The 23,894-nt window shown below is 46.0% G+C and overlaps 1 protein-coding gene across 5 annotated transcripts in view; it reads right to left on the minus strand.

Moving 5' to 3' along the window:
* FOXN3 (forkhead box N3) overlaps positions 1 to 23,894 on the minus strand; it is a 360,583-nt gene that overhangs the window by 142,044 nt on the left and 194,645 nt on the right. The window lies entirely within an intron of this gene.

Below are 23,894 nucleotides of genomic sequence, written 5' to 3' on the forward strand. Positions count from 1 at the left end.
CCAAGCAGCAAGTACAAACTACCAAGAGGTCTGGAGACCGCTTCTGCTCTCCTTCCTGTCCAGCAAGACAGTGAGCTCGAAGCGGGTGGCACTTTGCGTTTCATTATTACGGTAAATAAACAGTAAGTCTGCTGTACAATCAACACAATTAAAACTTTAATTAACTGATATGCTGCTAGCCTTCATCCTCAAATATAAACATTGGCAGGTGTCAGGGGAACGAGAGGAAAGAGATGATTTCATTCTTCAAGGGGCATGTCAGAAATTTCTATTGGGGATTTATTCAAAACAATCACTTTCTGCGGTCCCTTGAGAGGGGACACACATTTTACACCAACATAATTACAAACGGAACACGGAAAGGCAAAACACGATGTCCTCTAACACGTCGGTCTTTGCTCAGAATATTCTAACAAAAACATGGCAGAAAACAGTCCCATAGACTCAGAATACATTTTTAACAATGGGAGTTCAGACACAAGGTTTGGCAGTACATTTTGTAACCAAGGTACCCAGGTTTCCCAAACTTCATGGTAACTCGGCGTTTCGTGGTAGAAAGAATCTCTCCAATGTTTTCTTTGGAATCACCTACCAACTGCTCCCCTTGCCGGGGCTGGGACACACCTGGCAGCCTTAGAGGTGACTTTAGACGAGCTGGTCTTCTCTTGCGTACCTCAGTGAGTTAGCTGGTCCCTACCCTCATACCAGGGTCAGACTCAGGCGTTCTCAGCAACGGGACAGATCCCCTGTGCCTCCCTCATCATAGTCAGATGCACAGGAAAGCTCACCCTCCTGTTGGCAAAAAGCCACGTCCCATCAGTAAAAACTTCAGATAAGGCAGGGAGGCTGAGAATGTGAGGAAGAGGATGCTAATGAAGATTTAGGGTTATACAAGGCACCTGGGCCAGGAGCCAAACAAAAGGCACCTCCAGGAAGCATCAAAAGTGAAAAAGACTTGAAAGCATTACCAGAATTGTTATGACGGCTATAAAACCCACCACAAATGACAGCGGGAACACCAGCTTGATTGTAACTCAGCTCCAACCAAACATGCAGGGCATTTATGAATGATCTCACCTGGTGGGAGCTGGGGTCCAGGGGGGAAAATGACACTTTTGTCCAGAGGTCAAAACAAAGAAACTGCATCCTGATCACATGACCCATTCACTTTCTAGACTTGGGCTGAAGATGCACTGACCATGTAAGATGATCCTTTAAGGAAGACTGTCTTTGTATGTTCTTAATAAATCTTTGTATGTTCAATTTTATTTTAGAGAACTTGTATGAGCTCTTCTTTTTTCTTTCCATTTTTGTCTGTCTTCTTCCATTTTTTTTTTAAACAAGAAATCTAATAAGTGTAACTACAGAACAACTAATTTTTAAGTATCTGAAGGGCCCTGGGACATTGATCTACCACTCTAGGCCCTAAACGAGATTGTCTCGCCGCTTTGAAGAAAACTAGCACATTATTTCCTGGACAAAAAAGCAAGGAGCTTTTAGGTCCTCTAATCTCATTTCAAATCCTTTTACCCACTCCCTACTCTTTTGGCCCCAAGACTGCAATCCTCTTTGGGTAATCTGAGGGCTAATGGCTGCCAGGGCCGCGCCTGCCTTTGCTTTTGCTCCCTGCTGGATGGGGGCAGGGTGCCAGGGTTCAGAGCCCCATGGTGGCTCTATTCTTACAGGGCAACTGCTAATAATTAGCAGGAAGCATTTTGTATTTAAATCTCACAGTTTGAACAGTAAGACCTCATGGTGCCAAAGAAACACTTAATTCTAGAGCAGTGAGATGTGCTTCCAACAAATTCTGTGTGGACCTACCCACAGAATTACGTGGCTTCATTCATCCTTCAATACCATATGAATTAAGTGCCCACTCTGGCTGGGCACTGAGCCTGAAGGTGGTGGGGGTGGGGGTGGTGAAGGGGAGAGACGAAGCTCAGGCCATGACACCAGGGCCCTGGCCTGCAGGAGCCACAGAGGGAAGGACAGAGAAAAGAGGTGTGGTGTGTAGTCAAAAAAATAAAAGGGAATTCAGGAAGGCTGGGGAGAAGGGGACTAAGGAGCGGTCAGGAGCCATGAAAACAAAGAAGCCTCTGGAAGGAACTGTGGGGGCAGGCAGGAGTGACAGAGGGATCACTCGGGCAATGGCAGGGAACACACCAGGAAAGACATAAAACAGAGACCAAGTGGGAGGTGACAGTAGCTACCCAGGTTAGAGTCACTCAGTCACTCACTCATTCACTCACTCCATTCATTCATTCCTTGGTTCAGTCAAAAATACTTATCATCCAGTGCTCTTATGGGCTGGGCAGTGTTCTAGACCTGGTAGAGCAGTGAACAATACAAACTCTCTGCTCTCAAGGGAGATACAAATAAATATGTAAGATGCGCACTGACTGGTGTGGCTCAGTGGGTTGGGTGTTACACCGCAAAGTGAAAAGTCACCGGTTGAATTCCCAGTAGGGCACATGCCTGGGTTAAGAGTTCAGTCCCCAGTCGGAGCACGTTTGAGAGGCCACCGATCAATGCTTCTCTCCCACATCGATGTTTCTCTCCCTCTCTCTCTCCCACCCTACCCCTCTCTCTAAAAACAAATAAATAAACTACCCCCTTTTTTTTTTTAATGTAAGATGCTGGCATTAAGAAGGGCAATGGGAATACGGAAGGACACCAGCGTGTGTGTGTCGGTGCGTGCATTGTTAGCTCACTGTTCTCGATGGAGCAACTGCGGAAGGTGTCGTCGTCGTCGTCGGCAGCCGTCCGTCTCGAGAGACGATGGCGTAGCTTCTTGAGAGTCTATCTGCACCGCCGAGAATGGCTGTGCAGTCCGATTCGGGAGTGACAATCCCTGCCGCACTTGGTACAGGTGAAGGCAGATGGCTGTTGTTGCTGCTGTTGACGCTGCTTCCACCTCGATCTTTTCTGGGCCGCCTCCTCGTTGCGTGCAGCCTCTGCGCGTGACGTACCTTGCCTGACTGCGAGCCTCCAGGCTAGGCGGTCGTCTGCTTGAACTTCCCATGTGTTGAGATTGATGGAGCATTGTGTCATGTCCTTTTTGCAGATGTCTTTGAACCGCAGTTTTGGGCGCCCTGTCATCCTCCGGCCTTCTGCTAGCTCGCCGTAGAGGAGGTCTTTGGGGATACGGCCTGCATCCATTCTTTTGACATGGCCAAGCCACCTGAGGCGTCTCTCGCTAAGAACTGCATGCAAACTGCTCATGTTGGCTCGCTTCAGCACCTCGGTGTTGGGAACCTTATCCTGCCAGGCGTCATGCAGGACGCGTCGCAGGCACCTCATGTGGAAGCTGTTGAGTTTCCTTTCGTGCCTTGCGTAGGTGGTCCACGTCTCGCTGCCATAGAGGAGAGTGCTGAGCACGCAGGCTTGGTAGATGCACAGTCTGGTTTTCTCAGTGAGGCTGGAATTGTTCCACGCTCGCCGGTTCAGTCTGGCCATAACTGTGGCTGCCCTGGCGATTCTCCGGTTGACCTCCAAGTCGACTGACAGAGAGCTCGAGATGGTGGACCCGAGGTAAGTGAAGTCGTTGACAACCTCCAGGGTGTATCCGTCGATGGTGATGCATGGGGGAGTCCCCGTGCCTTGAGCCATAACATTCGTCTTGCGGAAGGTGACATCTCAGAAAAGACCTGAAGGGTGAGAGGACCTGAAGCCACGACAGTGACAATCGGAAGGCGTGAGCACAATGGCTATCGGGTGAGCCTGTTCCCGGCAGAGAGCAAAGGCAGGTGCGTAGTGCCGAAGCGTGCAAACTCATGCAAACGCTGGGACTGAACTGCCAGCTGACAAACCTTGGCTCCATCACGGACAGGCACCGTGCCCATGGGTTTGTTTTAGGGGCACAGTACAGGGGCACAGAGCCCTAATGTAGTGTCTTTTTTAGCATGCTGCCTCAGTTTCCTCTCGGTGCCCTTGGACAATCCCCAGATGCAGACCAGAAAGGTTTACAGCCTACTGTTGACATCATGTAGACAGCATCTGGTACAGAAGTGTCATCACATAATGCCTGTGAGCCATTCAGGACTTAAAAGGGGACAAAACGAGAAGTCTCCGTGAAAATAAACCTAAGAGTCAAATTCCCAGCTTTGGCTACCATCAACAAGACCCAAGCTGCAGCCACATTAGCTAACGGGATATGACCGCCAGATGTCAAAGAACTCTGTGAAGGTTTGTTGTTGTTCCCATTGGTTAAATAAGCACCATTACAGAAGATGAAGTATTAATACTTTCAGAGAGGTGGGAGATAGTTCTCTGGTTTCACTTGAAGAGAAAATGCTATTTACCTTTTTGAAATATTTATCAGTAGCCAGAGTGAAAGCATTAAGATATCCACAAATTGAATATACTGACTTGGTTTGAAACTTCTAAGAAGTGTGTGTGTGTGTGCGAGTGTGTGTACATACTCACAGCTTTATCAGTTTAAAGCAAAGGGGTAGGAAAGGAAAAACAAAGTTAGAGTGGAATGAATGGGAAGATAAAAGGAGACCAACCTTTTGGGGAGAAAACATGGGAATAGAGATTAAGAAGTTTAGGAGGAGGAATAAGCAAAATAGCACTTAATCCTGAGCTCAAAGCTACGTAACTTTTTCTTTGCTATCTTAACTACAGGGATGCAGAGATCCGCATGCGTGGTCCCTGAAAACCACAGCAGGTGTGCGAGCCACAGACAGGACAAAGACGACAGTCCGAAGCCTGGGCTCCAAGGTCCCATCCTGCACCGGCCCCACAGCTGCATGAAGTCCACGGAGAAAACGGAATAGCTCGAATGCCAGCCCAGAGTTTCTTAATGTCCGTGCGCACACGAACCACGCGGGATCCTGTTAGAAAGCAGATTCTGACCCAGCAGGTCGGGGCCAGGTCTGAGATTCTGTACTCCTCACAGCTCCCGGGACATGCAGACCGCACGGCCCCAGGGCCGTTCCCGGGCCTCAGAGCCGCGCCGTCCAAAGCGTCCGTCGCTTCCGTTCGAATTACAAGTAAATGGAATTAAACTGCAGCTTCTCTGTCAAACTGGCCACATCTCAAGTGCTCAACAGCCACGTGTGGTTGTGTGGTTAGTGGCCGTGCACTGGACAGCGCAGGTGTAGAGCATTTTCCATTGTCCACTGGACAGTACTGCTCCTGGAGCTCCTGCTCCCTGGTTCACCCCGACACACACACACACACACACACACACACACACACACCCCACACACACACACCCCACACACACACACGCACCCCCCCACACACACACACCACACACCACGCACACACATCACACACACACAACACACACCACACACACACACCCCCCACACCCCCCACACACACCACACACACACACCACACGCACACACACACCACACACACACAACACACACACACACACACCACACACACACACACAACCACACACACACACACACACACCCCACCACCACCACCACCACCCCCACCCCCAGCACACAGGCTAAGTCCTTTCTGCACTCATGCTTTAGCCGCCAACCCTGCACCATATCAAATATTCTTTAAAGCACCAATGAACCAAGGTTGCTGAGGCCCTTCCTCCCACCTTCCCCATTTCACGCAAGAGTAAGACGTAAGCCACTCAGTTCGGAGGAGGGTGAAGAACCACCAAATGCACAAAAATGACTCGCCGCTAAAGGGGAGGGAATTGTAAATGCATACACGCAATGCATAGCTCAGTGTACAGGACACCACCTGCTACAGTGTTTCAACACCCCACTCACTCTGGATGGTAGGTGTGAGCTGTCCATATTTAAATGGCCAGTGAACAGACAACAGGAGAGCTTATGCTACATGACCCAATGTCACAGTGCTAATAGCAGGTGGCTCTGCATCAGCTATGTGACTCTAAGCCATGCCCTGTCCCTGGGGTCTGTGCGAGCTGCACCATTACCTGTGCCCCGGGGGAACCAGACCCAGCCCCTGCCCCGGATAGCGTAGCTGCAGCTCTTGAAGACACAAGTGCGGGTGTATCTCCCAGTACTGAAAAGCACCCCTACCCAAGGCGTTACTTGTGGAGACTTAGAGGGAGCCTTTAGTCCAGAAACACTGTAATCAGTGATAACAAGCAAAATAAGCTACTGATGTGCTGGATTCTCACTCAACAAATACTTACTGAACACGTACCACGTGCCAGGCACTGCGTGGGCCCCGGAGGTAAAGAAAGACAAAACCACAGGGCCCCGGCCTCCTGGAACTTACACCTTTTATAGGGGCTGTAAAAGAACTTTCCTAAGCCGGAACCCTACACAGAATCCTATACCTAATTTCAACTCTAGATACTTAAAAAAAAAAAAAAACATTTAAGCAACAAGGAATGAATAAGACCCATGAAAATTTTTAATCTCCAAGAGTTGCACAGATTTTTATCTTTGCTTCCTGTGCTACTCTGAGAAGGACAATGAGCAAATCAAACCTCTGCTTGGCTCCAAAGGACCTTTTCTCTTAGGCTACTTGAATCCCCCCCATTGCACAATCCACAATCCTTCGACCGCCCGGGAAGTCACAAACAATGGTCCTACACTCACAAACGCACTGGACTTTGGTCAAAAGTAATGAATTTTGTGATAGAAAATTGATCTCTCTTGGTGCCACAATGTAGGCTCTGTTGGAAGAGCAAACAAGCAGGGCTGTAATAATTAATTGAAAAGAAAGGGTCTAATTAAATTTTTATATTAGTGTACATAATGGCCAGAAATAGTAAACACTGCTTAAAAAAATTTTTTTTAAAAAGACCCAGAGCTATAAAACAGCTAAAAGCTCCACGGCCCTCGAGCTAACCAGCAAGCACTTATACTCCTGAGTGCGTGCACCCAGCTTCATCTTATTTTCTAACCCACAGTACAGGGCATTAAGCAGGAAGACCAGAGAACTGTGACATGCTTAAACACTTACAATCCGGTTCAATTCTACAACTATTTATTGAGTGCTTCCCAAGTGTCTGATACTGCAATCCACCCATTCATTCCGCCAGAATTCACCGCGTCTCTCACACACACACACGTGCACAGCCCGACCGGGGCCGTGGGTCTTTCCCAGGTGATTACGTACAACCACGGCTCTCGATGATTACAATCTTGTAAGAGAAAGAGCACATGTTCGCACAGGACACAGGGCCAGGCGGTCGCTGCCAAGTTTCATCCAGGTGATTCGGGAACTTCATGAGCGATCACATGATGTTTTTTTTTGGAGAAGTCAAGATCTACCTGTAGGACCACAGCTGCAATGTTAACAAATCGGCTAAGTTTCTTGAAGAGAGAAGACTGCTCTGAGTGTTTCTCTCCCATTACCATACGACGTGTGTATGACCGCAGAGTGTATCCCTGACTGGCATCCCTTGTCCTGACTGTGGCTACAGCCGTGCCACGCTGCGGTTGGAGCACACAGGACTTGGAAGGGACAGGTGTCACAGGTTTCAACTGGACAGCAAACTTACCCACAACTTCAGGTGGAAGCAATGGGTAACCGTGACCTCGTGGTTTATATATCAATTCTGTAGCTGGATAGAAAGATATTGGTAAAAGACACCTCCAACCCCCAACAAGAGCTGTGGAAAGAAGCCCCCTGAAGTGGATGGGTCTGTTTAGAGGTGGTATTTTCCTTACGACGCTTCATATCTGTTTCAATCTTTCAGACTCCTGGTTTACTCCTTAAATGGGAACTCAAGCCTCTGACCTTACCAGAGTCCTTCAAGTCTCCCCCCACCAGGAACAAGTGAGCAGGGAACCCATTTTAAAAACTTACAATAAATCCTCTGCACAAAGACTGGTTAATTGTGAGGGTTCTCACTCTAAACATATTATAATAGTGTTTAATAATTACAATATAATTGTTACTATAATAAGCATGGACTGCAGGAGTCGGATGGGATATCAGAGATGAACCAGCCCATACGCACCACTTCACAAACCTAGGAATGAGATCCAGGAGGATGAAGTGACTGTCTAAGGGCACACAGCTACTCAGGGCCGGTGTCAACATAAAAACCTAGGTTGGCAGACTCCCAGAACAGTGTTCCCCCAGACAGCGGGACTTACAATGCCTTCCAAACTAGTCATCACCATCCCAGTTCTTCAGCGCTTAGGAAGTTTCTAAGTGGGCAGGAAGGTTAAACCACAGCCCTCTGTAAAGGGGACAGAAAACAATTCCCATATTATAACTTATAAATCCCTCTTTCTAATCGCACTGTGACGTTGACAGGACCCCTGGCTTAGTCATCTAAACGTCCCACGTGACTTACACAAAGCATGGCACGCGGGAGCTTCAGCAACACTGGAGGAGTGAATCAAGAAACACTCTAGTTAATCCAGCCTTGGGGAAGAAAACAGATACTTTGCTTCTTAGAAAACAAAACTTGGGAGTCCATCTGGGGCTCTGGAACAGGTAATCAAGCCACAAGAATCCCATGGTCTCCAACAACTGACAACATTCCATGAGGTAAGTGCAACAGATGAACTGGCCACACATCATGGCCATTTAATAAGATGAGGAGGACACCTCATCCTCCATTTAGATGTGGGGGAGAACGGTACACGGAGAGGAATTAGGAATTAAATAACGTGCTCCCAGCGTTCAGCCATGTGACTGGCACGGACAGGAAAGGGGACAGGGGCACTTAGGTGCTGCTGATGCACGCTCTAACAGTTTCAGCTTGCTGGTTCCTGTTCTCTCGATAACCACGCAGAGCACCAACAGCTGGGAGAAGTAGCCACGCAAAAGAAAAGAGAGGCCCCAGACCTTCGCCATAACGCAAATCTCTGACAGACACCTTATACCCTAAATCATAACTAAACGCCCATCACAGAGCACACCTATTATGGTTGTAATGGAGCCATTCTGACACCAAATGCTAGGTGTGCATTTTTCCCAGTTGATGACCCTTTACACACACTTTAAAGACTTGAGTTTTCTACTAAATAAAGCAGGACTCAAACAAACAAACAAAAATACCCAAGTCGTTATTTATTTCCAGAATAACAACTGACAAAGTCCTCAACACCAAAAACTCAGAACATAGCGGGAGGTATTTGGAGCTTGCCTATCATTCTCGGCCAGGAGCAATTTTGCCCCTTCAGAAAACACCTGACAACGTCTGGAGACATTTTTGATCATCACTAGTGGGGGCGCTGTTGGCCTCTGGTGCATAGAGGCCAGGGATGCTGCTAAGCACGCCACAATGCCTGGGACAGCCCCCCCCGCCCCCCAAAAATAGGGCCGAGCTAGACTTCAAATTCACAAGGTTATGCTCCAAGTTTTCAGGCCACTGTTATGAAGTGTTGCCCCAATTCTGGAAGATTTTACCCGCCACCCTGCTTCCCCCTCCTTGGTGGCAAATTTCAACATAACATAAAAATAAACTATTTCTGAAACACTTCTTTGGCTCCAGTAAAGTGAAAGATCTCCCCTGGTTGAGTCAGAGGCATTTTCTCCCGGTTTCCTTTATCGCAGCTGCCGACCCGCAGAGATGCCGCCGGGGTGGCTGCAGGCACAGCCCCACTGTCTGTCATATCTGTGCAGGGACTGGAAGCCAAAGGCTGCCTGCCTGACGGTGAGAAATCCCCAAAGTCTTCAGACAGAGCCAACAGGTGACTCTCGTCTGCTGCAACTTTTATGGGCAGAAATTGCCCTGCATCAGGAGTTTCAAAAACCTCCGTCAGCTCCAAGGAAGAAACACATATCCATTCTCCACCATCCAGCCACCCTTGCCTCGTTTCTAATTGACCAGATTCCTCTGAATCTCACACCCAAACATGTGCACCAAGGGTAGGAATGGAGACACCTTGCGGGTGGCAGCATTTCACTTAAGTTGCTATTTACACCGAGCCCGGCAGCGCTGGGAAGAGAGAGGGGAGTGAATCAGGAAAAAGGCTATTTGTCTACGGGTGAGGGGTAAAGACCAGCTGATGAAAGGGTGAAACCAAGGCAAAAACCATGAAATATGTTTCCGCTTGGCCTTTCAAATGCAAGTTGTTGGTTTAGCCAAACGCTGCAAATGTTGGAAAATCAGAGTTATTAGCACAGGAAAGGTCATATGCTAAGTGTGACTTGCTGCCGCTGTGAAATGCATCACCTGTGGAAATGCCGGCCACCATCGCCTGCCAGGGACTCTGGAATCAAGGCCACGCCAGAGCCACACTCGGCTCAAGGACCCCTAAGAGCAGGGAGCCTGTTTGTGGCCTCAGAATCCTCAGTGTCTGGGCGCAGCCCACACCGGGGAAGTCCAAAGGAATGAATGGATGTTAGAACGGGAAACAAGGTCTGTCTAAAAGAAACATTGTTATAAATAGATACGTAAATACATACATACACATATACATAAATAAATATAAAAGAAACAGTGTTATAAATAAGTAAATATTAAAAATCCACTGTATTGCTTTTATTAATTAGTATTGTTCTTCTGTGGCTGGGTTTTTTAAAATGATGTGATAAAATATACACAACCTAAATTTGCCATTTTGGCCATTTTTTAAGTGCACAGTTCAGGGGCACTGAGTATATTCATATATTGGGCAACCCATCACTGCTGTCTATTTCCAGAACTTTTTCATCATTCCAAACAGAAACTTTGTACCATTAAATAAACACTAACTCCCACCAGTTCTGCTCTTGCCTCAGTCCCGGGTAACCTTTAACCTACTTCTGGCTCTACTCAAGAAACCTCAGGTAAGTGGAATCATATAATTAATCTGTCCCTTTTGGATCTGGCTTATGTCACTCAGCATAATGTCTTCAAGGCTCATCATGTTGCAGCCTGTATTAGAATTTCACTTCTTTGTATAAGGGCTGAGTAATATTCCATTGTATATATAAACCAGATTTTGTTTATCCATTCATTTGCTTCCACCAGCATGATTTTTAACTATTAGGGTGATTTATGAATTTGGCAGAGCAATTGTGGAGGTGAAAGAGAGCGCAGACTCAGATTCTACGTCACTAACTCCCCATGTGATCTTGAAACTCATTTCAGTATTTTCACTTATAAAACTGAGAAACCGAGCTAGACCAGTGTTCTCCAAAACTGGGGCGGGGGTAATCACTTATAGTAAGAAATAAGACTTTTCATTATGACTGAGTTCAGTAGGAGAAAAGAAGTTGGTTGCAACCCCTAAGTTGACTTCACAGCCCATTAGCAAGTGCCAACCGACCTTTGAAACACTCTTATTTCAGATTACGTTTTCCCAAATTGGTCTTCCTTGGAATATGTTGATAAATGTGCCAAAAAAAAAAAAAAAAAAAAAAGTGTCTTTAATAAAGTGTGGGAAACATCTGAATTAGTTCCCTACAAAGAAGTTAATGAGCTGCATTTCCCCAAACTTACTGACCATGGAAGACGTCACGCATACTCAAAAGCGGTCTTAACATCTCTGCAAACTGATCACTGTAGCACCCATATGTGGAACACTGATCAGGGTAATCTTAGGTTCTTTTCCGCTCCAGCGTTCCATGCTACAGGACAGTAATTCTCAACATGGTTTTCCTGTTGTGCAGTTCAGAGAGAGGCCGAGACCCCCCCCCACCCCCACCCCCACCAACACTACCACCACCACAGCTGTGACTCAAGGAAGGCAGTGGTTTTAAATATATCTAACTCTATGTATATATAATAAGTACATCTGTGTGGCTTTATATAGAAATTTAATGTTAATATAAATGGATATAAATTTAAAACAACAGACTTTATTTTGAAGAAGTGTTAGGTTCACAACAAATGGAATGGGAAGTCCCCCCAATATACACAGCCTGCTCCGTCAACATCATATTTGATTTTTAAAAAGCCCATCTAAGCGATTCTGATACCTAACCCTTTGTCCCTTAATACTGATCTAGAGACTTTGTTAAAACCAAATTTTCCGAGACTGATTGCAACACAGCTCAGTGGTCTAGCATATTAATTTCACCTGATTATCTCAAATTTAGTAGAATGCCTACATCTTTTTGAATTATTGCAAACATCCTCCCATGTTGCATTTTGCCCCCCAAGTGGTCCATTCAACTGGATGCATACAAACCCACATGGCCTGACCGGCTAACCATTTCCTCCAACCCAAGTCTTGCCACAGCAAACATGCGACTTCAGGGCACGATCGTGATAGTTATTAAGAGATGAATTTTTATACACTTGGGTCAACCAGAATCAGACAGGTATTTTCTGGAATCTTCACTGCTTATTCCTTAACAAACATTTGTGTCTTCAATCCATTTTGTGACGTCAACATCTAAATAAAGGATACTAATTACATTACTCATTTTTATTTCACAAATATTTACTGAGTGTGTACATACTGGAGGTACAGGCCAATGTTTAGAGAGTTGTTTTTTTTATAAAGAATATTAATAAAATATATTCCTTTAACAACAATGACCACAAAGCACACTCAACCTCAAAAGTTGGTTTAATCCCTAGTCAGTTCTCCCCACAGACATTAAAAAATAAATAAAAACTACTCATAGAACAACTAGAAAGACAGGGGAAGTAGGGCCACTGATTCTCAAGGATGACAGACTATTTAAGCAAGCCTAGAGAAAAAAAGAAAAAAATCCTAATTAACACCAAGAGTGAAATTCATGGAAAAGGCAAGCTCTTTACTATTGCAAACTCTGAATTTCTTTTTCTTCTTAAACAGCATCCTCTCCAAAATCGTAAAACTCAGATCACAAGTTTGAGAAAATATTATATGATTCTCCCCACTCCACATTTACTTTTCTACTTTGTCTAAAGCAGAAGTGAGCCTTTATGTACCTGTGTACACACATGTACACTCACACTCGCATGCACACAGCATGATCCTTACTTCCCTCGTGGTGCCTTCTTCCATCCACACAAGTCAGACCCTCTGCGCTTCCTCCACCAAGTCCCCAGATCTCCCTCCAACTGTCCTCACTCTCTCCTCTCCAGCCCCAGCTCCAGACCTGCATCTCCACCGGCCTCCTAAATGGTCCCACCTCCATTTGTCCCACCCTCACTACGCTACAAAACCTGCCTTTCAAAACGTACATGCCCTTCTTCCTTTGCCAGGCTCTCCTCTTTGGCTGCTAGATACCGGAGAATATTTCCATAGAAGACAGCGCCCACGCGGTGCCAAATGGCCGTGGGCAGAGCTCAGTGTCTGCAGTCAGAACAGTGAGACCATGCTGACTCAAGTCCCAGCGTAGCCAGTTCTCTGAAGTGAAAAACAGTGATAAAGTCAGTGTCATCAGACTCTTACAAGAATTCAAACACTGCACGTATGAGGCCTGTCGTCCTGAGCCCAGCACACAAACTAGGTGTTCGATAAATGCTTGGCTTTCTGCCTCCCAACCCAAATCCAAAATGGCTGAGGGTCCAAAGCAGGGGAAACTCACTAAATTAAAAATTCATTATAATCCTATAGTGCTAAAAAGCTTACACTCATAGTTTATATTTCTTAGAAGTCTAGAATATTGAGTAGAAAAAGATTTTTGTTGGATTCTGAATCGAAGAGTTGTTTCACAGTGATTCAGTTTGGTTTTTCTCTAACTTTGACTTCAACAATCCTGATAATAGAATACGTTACATCTAAGAGGGGAGAGTGAGAGGGGGTGGTGTTAGAAGACGGGAACTTCAAAGGGCTTTAATAAGGATAAAATTCCGCTGGAGTTACCATATGTCCAATCCTCCCTTTCTCAAGAACGGCCCTTTAAAGAACTGGGAGGAGGGGCTGCTGAGCCAGGGTCCTCCGCTAGCAGAGCCTCGGCATTATCCCTTGAATACCTTTCGCAGAGCCCAGGGCCTGGCCACCACATATTTGTGAGTTCTGAACACTGACGTTAAAGTACAAAGAATGGAGAGCTCCATCTTTTAGCAGGTAGGGAAGGGTACCATTTAGGTGACTTTCTTCTTCAGGGATGAAAGTGAGACAGGTTTCCTGGGAGAGAGAAAGAAGCAAGATGCAGAGCAGGGAGGAGATGGGCTTTGTTCTCATCAAAGAAGGAAAGAATGTAAGCGGGGGGAGAAAAAACTAATGAATGACTGCCAAGAGATTTAAACACGGATTATGTATCTGCTAGAGAAGGAACACAATTGACTGTTGGGGCCAGCCTGCGGTGACAACTTTTCCCACTATGATTGGGGCAGGAAGAGCGGGTTGCCCTACCTTCCAAGTGCTCTGTAGCGCGGTAAGTGTGCAGAGGAAGCTTCTTTTCAGGAAGGAGCAGAGGAAGGCTGCTTTTCAAAGGGAGAGTCGGGGGGCGGGGGACAAAGCGGGAGCCATTCCGGCCAGCACCACCTTAAGCACGTTTGCCTTTTCTCTGACAGCTGCAGAATGTTTAGTCCTCTGACAATATTCGGTGCCTTGGAGTCAACAGTGGGGAATGTATAACCTTTCCATCCCAGAGTAGTGCGCTGGGTCTCTCAGGCTTCGAGGATGGCCAGCTCCGAATCTGTGATGCTCAGGGGGGCAGCGGGGCCTTGGCAGACAGATGGCAAAGGAGAAGGCAGGCCAGAAACACCCGCGCTGCAAAGTCGCTCAAGTGCCTGGAGAGGCAAGGAACACAGAGCAGAGCTTCTCCCCCCCCCTCCACAGGGCCCTTGTCTTGGGAGAGTGAAGGGGAGGAGGGTCACCAATGCCTCTGGCATCCCTGAGCAAGGAGGAGAAAATGTTTTTGCACTATTTTCATAATCCGCGCTATGCTAAAAGGAAGCATTAATAACGATCACCTGTATGCAGTTTGTGTTTAAAGAGCAGGCGCCGAGAATCCAGAGTCTTGATTTTTCACAGATCTTAAATCTAGCAGAAACTACAGAATATAAAGCATAAAAAGATAACCTTACAATGCCAACCTATACGCAAAGGTCAAGTTGGTACGTGGCATGTGCAAAAACAAAACTATATAATTATCAAAACAAAGTCTGGCGACTATAAGGAGAGAGAAATTAAAATGCACTGGTTTTCTGTGGGCCAGGAACAGTGCTAAGCATTTGATACACCTTTTTACTTAACTTAATGTCACAATACAAAACAAACAAACAAACAACACCCCCCCCCAAAAAAATAAAGAACCCAGAGGCTCTGAGAGCTCAGGTGACTTGTCCAAGGTCACACAGCTAGTACGTGACCCAGGTGTGGTTCCCACCTGTGGGTCTTTCTGAGACTTGCTCAGCTTTGCCTGGGGCCTGGTTGGATGGAGGGTGACCTGCAGGAGCCGGGAGGGAGCCTGGGCACCCTCCAGTTCCAGTCTGTGCGCTGGCCAGTGTGGGGTCCTCACGCCTTGTCCCATCCATGCTGTATCCTCTTACGCAGGAGGAGCTGAGGTCCAAGGAGGCACAAGGACCTGCCCAAGGGCAACACAGTCGCTCAGAGACAGGCGAAGGACAGAGCTTCGGGTCCCCCAAAGGGCAGGATTCTCACAGACAGGGAGGTGGGGAAGGGGGAGAGCTGGGGAAGCCAGGGCCATACTCCGAGAGCTTGAGATCATTCCATCTTTTTGACTTTTCTGCGTCCGTACTGTGTCCCCAGACTTGAAGACTTGTCCTCTAGAGCATCTCACAACGGCAGTGCATCTGCCTGCCCCGCTGCAGGAGCAGCTGAGTCCGTTCCACAGCTACTGCAGGTGGGCACAGGCTGGGCAGGGGCCTGTGAGCCCGAGGGACTCACCACAGTGGCTAGAACACCCACCTCCAGTGGGTGACTGTGCCGAAAAGTTTAAAAGGAATGGGGGGGGGCCGAGGGGGATCTCTCTATATGACTCAGTTTCACTGGGAGCAGAAAAGAAGTGTGTGACAATTTCTAACTCAGAAGAATCCTAAGAAACTTTGCTCTCCTTATAGTTTAATTTATTTTTTCACTCAGAAGCCCCACAGTTGCAGAGGGAAGAGGGAGCAAGAAGGAGGAAGAGGAAGAAGAGAAGGAGGAAGAGGAAGAAGAGGAGGAGAGGGAAGAAGGTAGAGAAAGCTGCTAAAGTTCTTTAGTTTTTGTTTCCTCTGAATGTGTTTTTTTTCCCATTCACTTCTATTCTTGCCAAACTAGATGGCGAGTGTGTGTGTGTGTGTGTGTGTGTGTGTGTGTGTGTGTGTTGGGTGAGGGGTCCTAAGTTTGTCAGAGATACGGGTGGAAAAAATAAGCTGGTAAACAGACTTTGACCGAAACTTTCCATTTGAAAGCAGATAAACACAAGTGAACATGTCTCAACTCGGACTACTGTGCTTAAGCAACCCAGTCTTTTAAAGAAGGGGGGAGGGTTTTTTTTAAATGTATCTAATGGTTTATGGATGTTTTCTCCAGATGACTTAAATTTCTGAGGACTCTCACACTCTTTCTGCAAATTCCATATATGTAGCAGAGCCTCAAAGATGGTTTAAACAAACAAGGCAACATGAACCTCATGCAAAAAAAAAAGGTTAAAAATGTGATCAGAGACTCTGGCCAAAAACACGTGATTCCACAGAACAAGGACACCAGTGTGGCTCACCCATGGAGATTTGCACAGAGGGTGGGTGGGTAACTCAGGGGATAAGTAGGGGGAAGGTCTAGATGATTTGATGGACCGCTTTTGGAAACGATCTTCCGCTTGGCAAAACACTGCAGTGATCATTTTATTCACACGGAAGGAAATGCAAAGAAGTGTCACTAAAACAAGGGAGGTAATTACAGGGCACGAACCAAAAAGCCGGGTGACACAGAGTGAAGAGTAACTAAATTAGTCCCATCACCGCCTGGAAATCCGGACTCAGCAGTTTCAAGAGGAGAACCTGACCTTTCATTTCTGAGTAACAAAGCCGAGCATGTTTTCCCCAACGTTTGTCTCAACCTACGCCGTGAGCTCGGAGAGTAACAGAGCCTATGTACGGAGTCCTAGCCCATCACTCCACTGGCCTTGCAACTCAACAGACGTACAACGTTCAAGAGTTTGGGAGGGATGACCTGGCATTCTCCCCGCAAATGTTACGTCTCTTCGAAGGCTCTCGGCAGCTGGTTGCCTCGCCTTGCTCCACATCCCCATGGCTAGCTCCCTCACCGTCAGCCCAAACATTACTCAGCTCCTGTTATGTACCTGGCACAGAATCTGATGCTGTTCTCAGAGAGAGATCTTTCTTTCAGCCCAGACCTTTCTTTCTATAATGTCTACCCATGAGACCCAAATCTCTCCCAGCCTGCTGGACTTCCCATGTTCTCGGAGTTACACCTTCCCAGCTGCTCCGTAGTAACACAGGCCCCGAAGCAGCCTGTCCTCCCACTTGGACGGAACTTCCCGGTGAGGTCTGATCCACGCTGACGTGGAACCACCGGCCACCACATCACTTATTCAAACACTTACCTTTTATATAATCCATCTAATTCACTGCTGAGTAAATTAATCTTTCCCCCATTCTATCACCCTCAACTCTTTTATGAACGACGGATTCCACTGTCTGATCTAATTTTATTACACTGCTACTTCTTAACATCCCCCATCATTTTAACCTCTAAAATTCAGAAACATTTAGTGTAATGAGAAGCTTAAACTCAGTAGTGATATGTGTTTATTTTCTGTTGTGATGAAACATTTGCCTATTTTACACCGCTGTATAACAAAAAACACATTGCCTGTTGTTTTCACATTGTACATCGTTCATTTCATGCATTTTTTTTTTTTTTTGGACAGTTGTTTCATATTTCTGACATGGAAATCAATTTCACTCCCCTCTGGGAAAGGGAGGAGTTTGATGTGGAATACAGAGAAGCCCCACCTAGCAGACATTTGCCCCCCACCCCCACCCCAACAACATCCGAGAGGCTCTGATCCGGAATCTGCCAGCCCCTCTGCTGGCTCTTTGGGGAACCAAATGGGCGAAGACCCCAGACTCCTATTGAGCGCATCAACACTTCACCTTTCTAACCAGGAATCAGGGACACAGAACCTCTTTGTTATCCATCATCACAGGCCTCAACAACAGACGTAGTAGATCAGAAGGGAACCTAACACTTCTGCTATGACAGCAAAACCAGGAACCTCAAGAGTTAGAGGATGAAAAAGCCCCCCCGACCTGACTCCTTCAGCCACAAGTTTTACTCAGCAGCCGAGTGAAAAAGATATAATCAGCCCAGCTGCTTAAACATTCAACTTTCAAAGTCTGAGTGTGAACACAATAAAATTGGATAACTGGGCACAGCAGTCATGTGATATACCTCATACACGGTGCTCAAAGGTTAACAGGGACAGTTTCCATTTAAATAAAATAATCTAGGGCTAAATGAGAAAGAAATGTACAAAGGACCACACACTGGAGGCAAAAGGCTGCGATCAAAATGACTCTGAGACCGACTCAGAAAATATAATGGAAGTCAATAGATAACATAATTTGATATGCAAATAAAATTACAGCCAACTAATGGGTTTTTAAAGCCCATACTGTAAATGACATTCTTTGTTATACGAGGGACCCCCCCCCACACACAATTTTAAGCCTTTTCTATTATCTGTTTCTTCCAATTTTTTAACAAAATTAAGTTTATATTTGGAAGTACTTACTAGAGAATCTCGTCATTCAATCCCCACATCCATTTGACCACATTAGTTCAGCACTTCCTTCTCCACGTTGAGCACAATGCAGCTTCGTATGGTTTTTAAAAAGTTAACATTCTTTTAAACATTAAGCAAAAAGTTGCAGTTCAAGCATATTCTTTCAAAGTACCTAATTCCGCACCCTTACACAAGTAAGTGTCCTGACCATGAGACGCATTTAAAAAACCATAGTTTCCATCAAATCTGTTGCTTCCAGGTAAATATAAGAAGTGTAACAACGAGGCAGCCCAGCGAAATCCTCGCGTTCCTTCCTTCTGCTTGACTGAAGGAGAACACAACCATCTAACAACGAAACCCCCCGACCCCAAGTGAACACGGACTTTCTTCTGGCTTTGCCGCTCTTCTGGCAACTACGGGTGCACACCAGTGCGAATAACTGCGACCAAAGATGTCTTATAAGTTAAAAAATTACTGAATGCTACCCAAGCAGCCAATTCCTTGCCGTGTGCAAACCCGGCATTTTACTGGGTGCATTAACAAGCTTAACATTCTGAGGATTTTCTAATCGTCTAATTGTCTAAAAGGATGAGCTCCCCATACGCCTCACCTTCCCTTCCTACTCCCAATCCACACCCCCGTCTGTCTCCCACGACCAGCTCACTCCTTCGGCCAAAGCTGACTTTTACCTGCTGAGGACTTGTGTATACTGATTCTGGACGGCTGCCTTTACCAGAGAACATATCACATAAGAGCCACATATGTAACTTTGAAAACCAGTCTGTTATGAACATTGTTAGGGGATACCCGCCGTTTGCAGGGCATTAATTTAATACTGTAAAGTTTAAATGCCCCCATTGTAAAGTACCAAATTCACAAAAGTTGAAGTCACCCACTGGGAAACTGTCTGCTTATTTAACTGTCAGACATGGAGAAAGGTGAGAACATGGGAATTTCTTGGAAGTTGGTGGGAATGTAGATTCGAACATAGTGTAAAAATCAGAAGGCAATTTAGCAATAGTTTTACTAAAAGTATTAAAATATGCCTACAGTTTAATGAGCAATCCACATCTAGGAAAGAGGGGCACACACAAGATGACCATCAGAACAGACAATAGGGCTTTTCTGAAGGAGGGTGGGCAAGAAACCCAAATATCCCACCATCCCTCCTCTTTCCGACGCCTGAAGGGCTCGCTGGCAAAGCTCTGGAGCTCTAAAGGAAGCTGCTTTGGCCCAAGTTCCCTGAGCTCAGCCACGAGGACCCCACAAAGCACAACTGAGTGTCATGTCACAAAAATAAAGTTCTAAGAACTCTATGACCCAAATACCAATGGTGCCCCTCGTGCAGCTCAGCAGAACCTACAGGGGGGCTAGGTAAAAGCAAACGCTCCCAACCATCGGCTCCTCAAATGTATTGTAATGATGACAGGCACACACTGAAGGAGGTCAGGCAACGGCTCGGTGATGCGATGATTTTACGTTTCATTGCACCAAAAATAACTAGGATAGTTAAAACTGATAAAATCAACCAACTCAACTAGCCTATGTGTTGGGGACTGCTTTTTCTTTAACAGAAACGTTACAAAGACAGCGCGGAGAGTTCCCATATACCCTTCGTTCAGTTTCCCCAATGCTGATGTCTCATGCTCCTACGATACGTCTGTCATGTCTAAGGAACCAACGATGGTACATGAGGATTAACTGAACGGCGTCCTTTGCATGACCTCCCTGGCCTGCTCTGGTCTGTAACAGTTTCGGAGACTTGCCTTGCTCTTGATGACCTTGACAGCTTCAAGGAGTGCTGGTCAGGTATTGTGTTGAATGTCCCCCCTTGAGGACAAAATTATTGTCTAATGGTCTTCCCCTGAGTGGACTGGGGTTATCGATTTGGGAGAGGAAGACAACAGAGGTGAGATGTCAGTACCATGATGTCACATGAAAGGTACATGCTGTCAACGTCACATTGCGGATGTTAGCTCTGATCACCTGGCCTGGGCAGTGTTTGCCTGATGTTTCCATTGCAAACCTTTTCTATTACCTCCTCTTTGGAAATAAGTCACTTCAAGCAGCCAGTGAGCAGGTGAGGAGCAAAGCTCCAACTCCCAGAGTGGAGAAGAACCTACATAAATCATCTGAAACCGTCCTGTATGGGAAATCTGTCTCTATACCCATTTATTCAATTATTTATATCAGTGTGGACACATAGATATTTATTTTATCTTTTGGATTACAACCCAATACTATGTTATCTATCTTGTTGTCCCAGCTTTGGCTACCAAGAGCAATTTCAGGCTGGCGCCAGCAGCCCTCCAACATGCCCCATCATTTTGGTTATGAACATTTTATTACTTTCTTCCCCTCTGTGATTTTATCAGCAAAACTGGTTTACTTAGGAAGAGGGCTATTATGGGCTTAATTGTGTCTCCCCTGTCTCCAATTCATATTGAAGTTCTGGCCACCAGGACCTGAGAATGTGACCTTATTTGAAGAGTCACTGGAGATGTAATTACTTAAAATTAGGTCATCCTGGAGTAGGGTGGACCCCTAATCCAATATGGTTAGTGTCCTTTAAAAAGATGGAAATTTTGGCGCAGACAGTGCAACAGCAGAACACCATGTGACTGCTGGGGTGATGCTTCTTCAAGCCAAGGAATGCCAAAAATGCCAGCCAAACACCAGAGGTCAGGTGAGAGCCAGGTGACAGCCCTCAGAAGGAACCAACCTCACTGACACCTTGATCTTGGACTTCTAGCCCCCAGAACTGAAAGAAAATAAATTCCTGCTGTGACTCAGTTGTTACGTTGCTACGGCGGCCTTAGTAAACCCATCAAGAGCTAATGTCATTGAACTCTGCATTTCAATTAAAAACAATTCACAAACATGGTATCAAAAGAAGCAGGAACATTCTAACAAACATCCAAAAGAGCATACTGGAAATCAGAGGCAGGAGTCTACGCACCACAATACTGAGCACTTTATCTGGACATGAACAAAGTGCGGGGGCAGGGTTTTCAGATACTCATTTCCCAGGCAGAATTTTCAGCCACCTGCAGCTCAGCTCAGAGCACTCCTGCCAAGCACATCTGCATATACAGGATTCCCTCACTTATCGTGGGTATTTTCACCCCGGGGATAGGTGAAAATCCGCCAGGTAGGAACCTTACATTTATTTTAGTATTTATATATATGTTAAGGCTTTCTTTACAAACCCTTCCCACACACTTATAAACCGTTCCCAGTCCCTTATTAAGCTTTCCCACTCCCTTATTAACCTTTTCCACACTTTTATAAACACTATTTATGTTCTTAAACATATTTTACACTCTTAAACCTATGTAACTTTAACAACATACGTATCAGTAACACAAAATCCTACAATATAGTGAAAAATCTGTGATAAATAATTAAAGATAATATTTTTTAAAATCCCGAGATACAGTGAGGCCGTGATAAGTGACCGCGATACACAGAGGGATGACTGGTACTAGCAATAACCACCATCTAGTCTACTCACCATCTTCAACATGCTAAGTACCAGCTCCATGAAAGCCACGCGCTTCCCAGCAGGAACTCACAGGTGACTCCCTGTGTCACAGGGGGCCCAGCCACATAACATCAAGTTGGCACTTCTGGTCCCTGTTTAATGACTTACTTTGTGCCACTTCCCTAGGTCACAACAACACGTGAGCCGACGGCTTACAATGGAGCTGAGTGCCGCATCACCATCAGCCATACAGACACTGTACCATCAGCCAGTACTTAGTACCTTGAGCTTTCTAGTCCCCAGGAAGGAGAACGTGACTTGCTCTCACAGAGTTAAGATGGGGAAGAGGCAAGCTAGAATCTGCTCTGTCATCTCGCTCCACATGCAGTGACCGTGATGGAGGTGAAAGCCAAGCAGCCGTGTGGGTAAATACGAGAACACCTTTCTTTCCTCAGTCAACTGGGATACGAAGAAATGGAGGTGACAGGGCAGGATCTGAAGTATTTGTTTGGAAACAATTTCCATTACCGAAGCTCTGGTTCGTCTGCCTTTTTATGCCTCTATTAAAAAATCCAGTGAAGTCATTAAGCTCAGGCCAGCTCGGAAAGCCTCCTGCCTGAGTGTGCATCCCTCCTGCACCCCCAGCACACTGCTATAATCCTTCCAATTATTAAATAATTACTGTATTTCCCTTGAGGTCACTCTTGGCAACAAAATACTGGTCCAAATGGACCAACGATATGAGCCAGTGAGTAACACTTAATGTTCTTAACTTCCTAGGAACAAAAGAAAATGAAATACTTCTGAGGTACCAAGTAGGGAGTAAAAAGTAAGGAGCATTCTGCGGGGTCTAAAGGGGAGGGGAAGGGGAATGACCAAGGAGCAAGGGAGTCTGGGAAATGGTCCAGGAACTAGTGTCATTTGCTCCCCACCAGCCTTGCATGTGGACGGTTCTCCACTCCAGTCCCAGTTCCCTTCCGGATTTCAGGAGTGGCTACAGCCACAAGAAGAAAACCAAGCATATGGCTCTGTCCTTCTGGACATTTCTACAATGTTGGCTGGGTTGCTTTGGAAAATCCCATTTTATCTGCTACAGCTCTATGACCTCAAGTTGTCATTTCCAATGAAGTATGGCTTCCACTGATTTTTCTGAACACAGACAAAAGCTGCTACAACCTCTTTTCTCCCCCAAATCTTTCAAACCAGCTGTAGTTGCGATGTAGGGTTATTTGTTTCTAAGGCAACAGCGTATATCTAAGTACTAATGGCCTGTCCTTTTGCCAGGCAACAAACAGCCCTGTGATGCAACTGCACCTGTCTCTGCTACGCGTTACTATGGAGACGCTCCAGTTGCTATGGCTACCATCACGCTAATCGCCTAGCAAAGGCAGACATACAGCAGTCGCCTTAGAGAGCCCAGCTGTTCCTCCCCGTCTCTCGCTGAAGACCGATTGTCTAAGGCCTGTGATGGAATGCGTCTCAACTGAGACGCACGAGAACTTCATTAATGCTGTTTCGCAGGGTCACTTCGTGCTCCTTTCTGCAGAACACAAGACCAGAGAAAGACTCTGCAAAGCAACGGACTATAAAAACTACTGAAACCTAAGAATTCACACCACTTCTCATTAACATAAACTTGTAGTCCAAGGATAATTTCACTGGATGGTCACAGCGGAAACATCGCTAGACATGAAATATTATTGTCCTACAGGCTTAAGGGGTATATTTCAAAGCCAAGCACTAAGATAAAATCAGTTTTAAAATGTGGTTCTGTGCTAGGTGGCTATTTTAATCTAACCCGAATAACAATTTTTAAAAAATTAACAAGGTACACACCCTCCCCTCCAATTATTTCTGTGTGCTAATGGCACCCATGACCTCCCTGACTCAAAACAAATCGACAAGGAAAGGGGAATGGAAGTGG

This window comes from Furipterus horrens, unplaced genomic scaffold (assembly GCF_987537825.1).
Source record: "Furipterus horrens unplaced genomic scaffold, mFurHor1.1.pri manual_scaffold_3, whole genome shotgun sequence".
NCBI classification, from domain to species: Eukaryota; Metazoa; Chordata; class Mammalia; order Chiroptera; family Furipteridae; genus Furipterus; species Furipterus horrens.